The sequence below is a fragment of the Apaloderma vittatum genome, unplaced genomic scaffold (assembly GCF_000703405.1).
Source record: "Apaloderma vittatum isolate BGI_N311 unplaced genomic scaffold, ASM70340v1 scaffold7017, whole genome shotgun sequence".
In the NCBI taxonomy this organism is placed as follows: Eukaryota; Metazoa; Chordata; class Aves; order Trogoniformes; family Trogonidae; genus Apaloderma; species Apaloderma vittatum.
Genome location: NW_009724487.1, coordinates 14093 through 21535, shown reverse-complemented (window position 1 = coordinate 21535; position 7443 = coordinate 14093). Strand labels below are relative to the sequence as shown.

The following is a 7443-nucleotide window of genomic DNA, read 5'->3' as shown; positions in this document are numbered from 1 at the left end:
CAGACATTAAGCTGGGGGTGACGGCAGCCACGGCCGCCTCGGCGCCGAGCAAAAGGGACACGCGAGCAAATCCTCCCTCTCCGCCAGCAGAAGGAATTGGCAAAAGCGCAACCAGTTCATTCCCCCTCCAAACCCTACAGCGATGGCTCCAAGGATTTGTGCCCCAAAGGAGCTTTTTTCTCCTGTTTCTCACACCTCCTCAGTAACAGGTTTTCGTCAGAATGTGGAGATGCAGGCGCCTGGGCAGCGTTAGTCTGTTGGACTGACGACATGAGGCAACATTACCGGCACTTTGTCGGATACTAAGACACGAGATCTTGGTGACCTCAGTGGAATTAGGTCAATCAAGGAAGAGGGAGTCTCAGACTGCTCTGACACCAAGTAGATTACACTAATTATTCAGAGAATTTCATCCTTACCGCCTGTCCTTGAACAGAGATTGCAAAACTCACTGATTTATTTTTAACTTGGAATTATTCATTAATTTCTTCTACAAATAACTGCAGGATTGCTAATGCTTTCAACTGTAGCTCGTGGTTCGCAAAGTAACCCAGGCGAGGTGAGCTCAGTACCTTACAGAAGGGCAGAACTGGGCAGACTTTCAACTCTCTGGCAAATTAGGTGGTTTATCAGGCTAAACGGGAAGAAATCCAGTTGACGAGCAGAAATATTTCCTTATGGCTCACGCACCTGACCAAATACACTGCAAATCATAAATTTTCCACCAAAAATTACAGCTAACAGTGAGCAAACCAAAGGCACTGCTTACAAGCTGTGGGTGCATAAGGCCTGAGTGCTGTGCTGCTTATGAAAATAAACACACAGGAGCTGCGAGCATGGTTAAATTGAAAATATGGTACTGGGAACTAAATGAATATTAATGAAAGACATTTTCTGCTATTTGCTGAGCACTTCCCTGCATCTTTGCTCCCCCTGCACCTGACCCTGGACAAGCATAACTTCCTCTGAAATTTATATCAGCCCTTTAATTTAAGATACTGGAGCTTAAGCTGCCAGCGAATATTAATTCTTACGAACTCCACGGGGTTGAACTCTTCACGCCGTGGCAAGGCTGGCAGACCTGGCAGCAACCTTCATGAGGCTTATGATGATGCTTAAATGCACAGAAATAAGTGCCCCATCACCTTTTACCACCTCACCCCGGGGAGGATAATACTTTCCCACAAGCTGCGTGTTACAACGGGGTGTTTGGAGGAGCGGGGAAGGGGCTGGAGGGAACTCAGGGGCTTCTGGTTAACGTGAGGGGTGGGTTTATGTGTCTTGTGTGCAAGGGGGAGGAAAACTCAAACCTAAGCTACTGCAGTGAGCTAAAGAGAGCCAAGGTGGGGTCAAAGGGGAGTGCCAGCTCTTTAACTGGGACACTCCCCTCTGCTTTGCAACCTGCCACAAGAAGGGACGAGCGAAGCAGCCGGGGCAGTCCGCACGGGGGACGGAAGGGGAGCGGGAGATGGAAGGCAGTGGAGAAGAATCCTTCTGCAACGCAGTAAAGGGCCATCCCAGGAGGGAACACACTTATTTGCAATCTCTCAAACAGATGTTTTTGACAGTGGGGGAAGAAGGAAAGGAAACCATAACAAAAATTTAAATTAAATGCTATTTAAAAAGCACTTGACAGCATCTATTGAAGTGGAAAGATAACCCAGCATTTACAGCATTAATCTCTCCTTAATGGGCCATATTTCAATACAGAGGTGTGATTAGGATTGCTTCGGCATATGGGTGATACAGCACCGGTAAAGCTCCTTTCAACAGCACATCCATTTGCTCTCACCAGGACAAAACAGAGTCCTGTCCTTGAAACCACACCGGGACTCCCTTGAGTTACCGCGCCGTAAAACCCTTTCCCATCACGCTCGCGCATCAGTTCTCGCTGCACCTGAACTAACCCATTTAATAAGAGGTGCAACATCACCATTTTTCAAGGGATGCTATTGAATCTTTAAGCTCTGTGAATCAGTCTTTTGTTTCCCTTCCTCCACCCTAAGGAAACGTTTCTTTGCAGGCATTTAAAAGGGCAACATTTCTCTGACACTGCACTGATCATCACCGTGTGGGAAAAAACAATTTAAAGCTGAAGGAGGACGTCCCCTATGTCCTAGATCTGCCAGCACGCAGACACAGAAATGAAAATATACGTTACTGTAGATCCTGAGGAAATTGCATTTCCTGCAGTTACACCCCAAAGGGTGATGACGAAGATTTAACTGCCTGCGCTGCCTGAGCCTGGTGTGAGAATTTCCCTTTTCCCATCCCTCTCCTGGTGTGCAAGGCACCATGCGCAGAACGAGAGCCGGGGAAAGAGGGAGGACTCTCACCCTGGAGGCAACCACCTCAATCACTTAAAATCTTTGGGGTTAGGCTTTAGGTCCTATGTGTAGAGGGAGCAACGAGCCAGTAAGCAACACTTGAATAAAAGGCCAAGCAGTTGCCAGAGTGCCCAGCTGGTCAGAAATGACCGCGAGGCTACACCGATCCCTACCAGCACCAACTCCAGACCTCTCGCGCCTACGAGTGGCTTTATACCCCACATAAACCACAAGCTGGAGAAACATCAGCTGAAGATTAGAGAACAGCAACATATGCTGATGGGCTCTAACCACAGCAATGATAGTTTCTCATCCGTATTACAAAAGGAAGCGCTCACTGAACTGCAGCAGTGTTTACATACTGCTCATTTCTGAGCCAAACTGCCGAAACCATAATTTTTTGTGTAACTGTTATATATGCGCCATTGTCTGGTAATATAAATCTTAGAGTGTTTTGCAGCAGTAAACCAATTCCCTCCGAAGCCCGGCAAACATTCTTTATATTCAGCCTATCCGGGTAATACTTGCCTTTCGGATCTGCACAGAAGGTAAGACACTCTGCGCAGATTCAGCCCGTAATTCAGGCAAGGCTTTGCTGCCAGCACACTACCGAAGCAAGAGGAGCTTTCCATTTGCACTTTCCAAAATCCCAGTACTGCCGTAAGCACTTGTGAGCTAACCTGATTTAAAGTTAGGCTCGTGTTTAGTGGCGGAAAGCAGATGTTCCCATTTCAACCTAACACCCAAGGTCTCTCTAGCATGAGCTGCACTCACACCAAAGAATTCCCAAATAATTCAGGGACCGATGGGAATCCTTTTCTCCTCTCCAGAGAAATGAAGTCACCTCTCGGGTGGAACACAGTTGCTCAAATTAGCACAATGTTACAGGTGGGTTTCCACAACTGCACAGACTGTGTGACCACTTGCCAGCACTCGACTGCATAAGGGATCTTCAACCTCAAACTTGGAAACAGGGCCTTTTGGGGAAGACTTCAGGTAAAATGGTATTTTTTTCACATCTCTTCTTCCCCAGAACTAGTCCTCACAACATTAAACCACAACTGACCCACGCCCGCAGGCAGGTATAATGCACATGTTGCTCAGTAAGCAATACAGACCGTAGAAATAAATAGCAAAAATCCCTCCGTTGGCTGCATCGCTGTGGAATTTCATCAGGACCTGATTGGACGAACTTTGGGCTGATTTCTTAGCAGAGTTGCCAGTGAACACACCAAGCTGTGGGGCTGTTTGCTGTGGACCATCCCTAAAATCGTAGGTCAGAAACAAAGAAAAGAGCATTATTACATGTCTTTAACCCTAGGCAACAACCAAGCTACGCTGCAAGCAGAACAACTTGGCCACCAACTCTTTAGCCACTGTAGCTCTGTGTGCTCCCTTGGCTGACTGAAGCTGACAACACCCCTTTTCTCTTCACTTCTCCAAATAGGGAAGGAAAATCCCAGCCTGCAAGGCTCCTGGGGCGAAGAAACCGGAGCCACTTCACGAACTGCAGCAGAGTTGTGCCTGTTTTACGTCAGAGGTCACAGCTCCCAGGTGCTGCTAGTTAAAAGGCAGCTGGGGGTCGGGGCCAGCTCTGGTGCCTCACTCCATCCCAGCACTGGGAGACCAGCTTGGATCTCAGGGCTGCACACCTCTGATTGCAAAAATTAAACCAGAAGAGGACACTGAGTAAATGTAAATGATTTACCAATGGCTTTTTTATCCATTTAGCCACGAAGAAAGTGCAAAAAGGAAAAAAAAAAAAGCAGCAGGCCCCATAAAAATATCTACCAGAGAAATTAGAAGTGAAAGGCAATTCCTATTATGTGAGTCTGAACATGATTCATCTCAACTAAATTGAGCTTGAGATAAAGACCCCGTTTACCATTCATGAAGTGTCCTCTGTAAAGCCCCTTAGGCTTCCCAAGAGATGTTTCCTTATTCCATTCAACCCAGCAGGAAGAGGTTGATCCAAGAACCCAGCAGGACCAGAGGGGCCCCCAGACCCCTCCTGCAGGAGCTGGGGTGCCAGTCTGCACCCCCTGGCAGCTCAGCCCCTACTCCTGGTCATTGGGGCGAACTAGCGGGACAATGGCTGCAGGGGATTGATCTGCTGCTTTTTTCACAGAAATTAATGGCAAGACCAATCTAGAAGGTCTCACAGGTGCTGCTACACGGCCAAGGATGGGGCTGCTCCTCGTGAGCTGCACAAGGCTGAGGTGAAAGCACCAGGAAAGCTAAGGACTGTCGTACAGACTGCCCTGCAGTCCCAAAGGATGACCTTTCCATCCCTTGGCATGAGCAGCCTAGTGGTCCAGTGATGACTCCCCTCACTGACCTTGCACTCCCTGCCTGCATTTTTCAGGAACGTAACATTAACTGTGTTTGGAGAGTCACCTCGTCCCTTGTTTTCTAGCCCCACAGTCCTTGAGCTAAAGGCCCTATCGAGCACAGCGTAAAAAAAATTTCCAAATCCTCATCCCAGTGTCCCCAGAGGATACTTCTCCTGCTCTCAGCCACAGCGCTACCCACGCACTGCGGCGACGGGCGCTCTGTTTATCATCAGGAGCATCTTTCTGAAATGGAGCCTCAGTAACAATCGCAGTCAGTCCTCACACCTTGGCTGTACCCACCAAACAGTGATGAAATCGTTGTAGGGCTCTGTCTGCAGCAGAGTGAAGTTCAGATGGATTCCATACCCCACCGGCACGGTGAGAAGCCAAGTGCAGTCCTGGGAATTCGGGTACTGGTTGGGGAAGCCAGGAGAGTAAACCGTACCGTTCTGGGTGGTGACATTGCCCCCACAAGGCACTGCAGGCAATCAGACAGAAACACAAACCTAATGAGGAAACATCCCCCCAGACAACAATTCCGAAAGAGTCTCTATTTCCCATTTTCTTTCCTTTTTTGGGGGCTGTTAAGAGACAGCAGTTCTGGATACAGGAGGATCCAGCCCCCAAATCTTGGTCTAGCTTGCTTCAAATAATTCCTGTCACAACTACATCTAACATTTTCAACATCATTCCCTTACAATAGATTTATTACGTGCCTCAGAGCTGAAAGGAGACTGCCAGGGTGTGTTGCACAGCTGTGATTGTCAGGTGTGCAAATAAACTCCATCTTATGCCCTAGTAAGAGTCTTTGGGCTCCACCAGCTGTCTGCACCCACATGTGGAAAAGAGAGCTCCTGAGGAGATCACACCAGTGGGCAAAGCCATCCACTTGTTCATGCAGCATGGCCTGGACCAGAACCATCGAGCAGCTGGCTTTTCACGGAGTACATCTGAGCAGGGGGGAAATGATGATTTGTATGACAGCAGCATCCAATTCATTAATCAAGACGACAGTTCTATTGCACTACGTATCTTCCAGGTCCAAATGAACTTGCAAGCTGAAGAGAAGCAATTAGAAGGACAAGATCCCGCTGCAGACAAGGCAGGAGGGCCACAGCAGGTCCCCAAGTCTGACAGTCCCACCTACATCAGCTTCTGGACCTCCCTGGCACGGAAGTTCAATAGAAATGACGACAATACCCGCAGCGTGTTACTGGCAACTTGCAACAGGTCACCTGCCTGAGCCAGCTCTGTCTGAGAAACCACACAGCTGTATTCACCCAGCCCCGGGCTTAGGCTAACACATCCTCCCTCCCCACACAACTTGGTAATTCAGGCTCAGCGCCGAGCACTTGCTCTTTTTCATCCAGGAGTAGCTCCACAGACTCCTCCCGCCCTGACTTCTTGTGCCAGGCGTGAGGCAGGAGCCAGACTCCACATATTCACTGCGTGGTTCTGCTCTGCTTTCTTGCTTGGTCAAGCTGAGAAAAGCATGTGCATTTGTACAACCCTACATGCTTATTTTCTGAAACAAACACCCAAGGAACCTAGGGGGCCGAGCTCCTTTCTGCCCTGCAAAGCAGCACGCAGCTTGCTGATCACTGGAAAAACTCCCTGGAGCGGTGCTGGAAACCTCAGCCTCTGTGCATTCATTTCAGAATTACAGCTTCTTTTTTAATTAAAAGGGCTTTCAGCTGTGACCTTTGTGGGAAAGGTGAGGTGGTTAGCCTAAGGCAGCCTTGCTGCTATGCAGAAATGGACGATTTAAGGAAACAGCTAGAGAAGGGAAGTTCTGCACTGACTGTTACAGCACTAGCAGCCCACCAAATGGGCAGACAGAGAAAAAAAGCAAATGGTCCAAAATGTACCTAACCCCTCAGCCCTCTGTGCTATTGGAAGTGCTACAGAGCAGGAAAACCGCTTAAAAAGACACAATAAAGAAGGAAGAATTGGATGGTTGTAGCTGGCAGAGCTGATGCCCCAGGCAGATAAGGGCATAATCCTGGCACCAGCAGCCCCCAGCTGCGCACGGGACAGGTTCTCAGCTAACGCACGGCTCTGCTGCTCGGCTGGGGTCAGTGAAAGAGCAGAGGAGGATTTCGTTCTTCATGCTTTGTGTTCTCTGGGGTTCAAGGACTTAGGACTTAAAGAAGGAAAATATCACCTCTCCCTCTCTTCCCCCAGTGCACAGTTCCTGCAGACCAAGGCTGGGATAAAGGTCAGTGCTCCTGGGAAATGCGGTGGGAAATCTTCAAATAAGCAGCCTTGAACTTCTTAAGGGTTCATATGAAAACCTTCTAAAGTAAACCACACAAACTGAGTCCACTGGCCCAAAGGATGAAAGGCTGAAACAGCCCTACTGGGGTTTGAAAAAAGATTTTGAGCTTTGATGCCCAGAACGTAGATTCACACCTGTAGGGTCCTCCTAACACATGTGGTCTTCAAAAAGTAGACCATGCAAAGATACTGAAGAACTCCCATCTGGACCATTTTTGAGATGCCACACTAAGGAAACTACACAGGGACACAATCTCCCCACACTGACAGTCCCCAAAGCTTCAAGAGTCTTTTACCAGGGACTGTTTTTATTTACCAACACTAAATCAACAGAAGATGAACATTGTTGAAGAAATAAATCAGACCACAACGAATACTGCCATCACCCTAGACTGCTTCTTCTGAAAGCACAGCTCCCACTGGCATCGGCAATGAGAGTGACAGCTAGAGACAGGCTCACCCAGAGCACGAGAATCAAACACAACGCCTCAACAGAGGCACCTTTG

At 48.4% G+C, this 7443-nt stretch overlaps 1 pseudogene; it reads right to left on the bottom strand.

Annotated features, from left to right (window-relative positions):
• The window catches only part of LOC104276269, a 62159-nt pseudogene that overhangs the window by 41148 nt on the left and 13568 nt on the right, over window positions 1–7443 (bottom strand).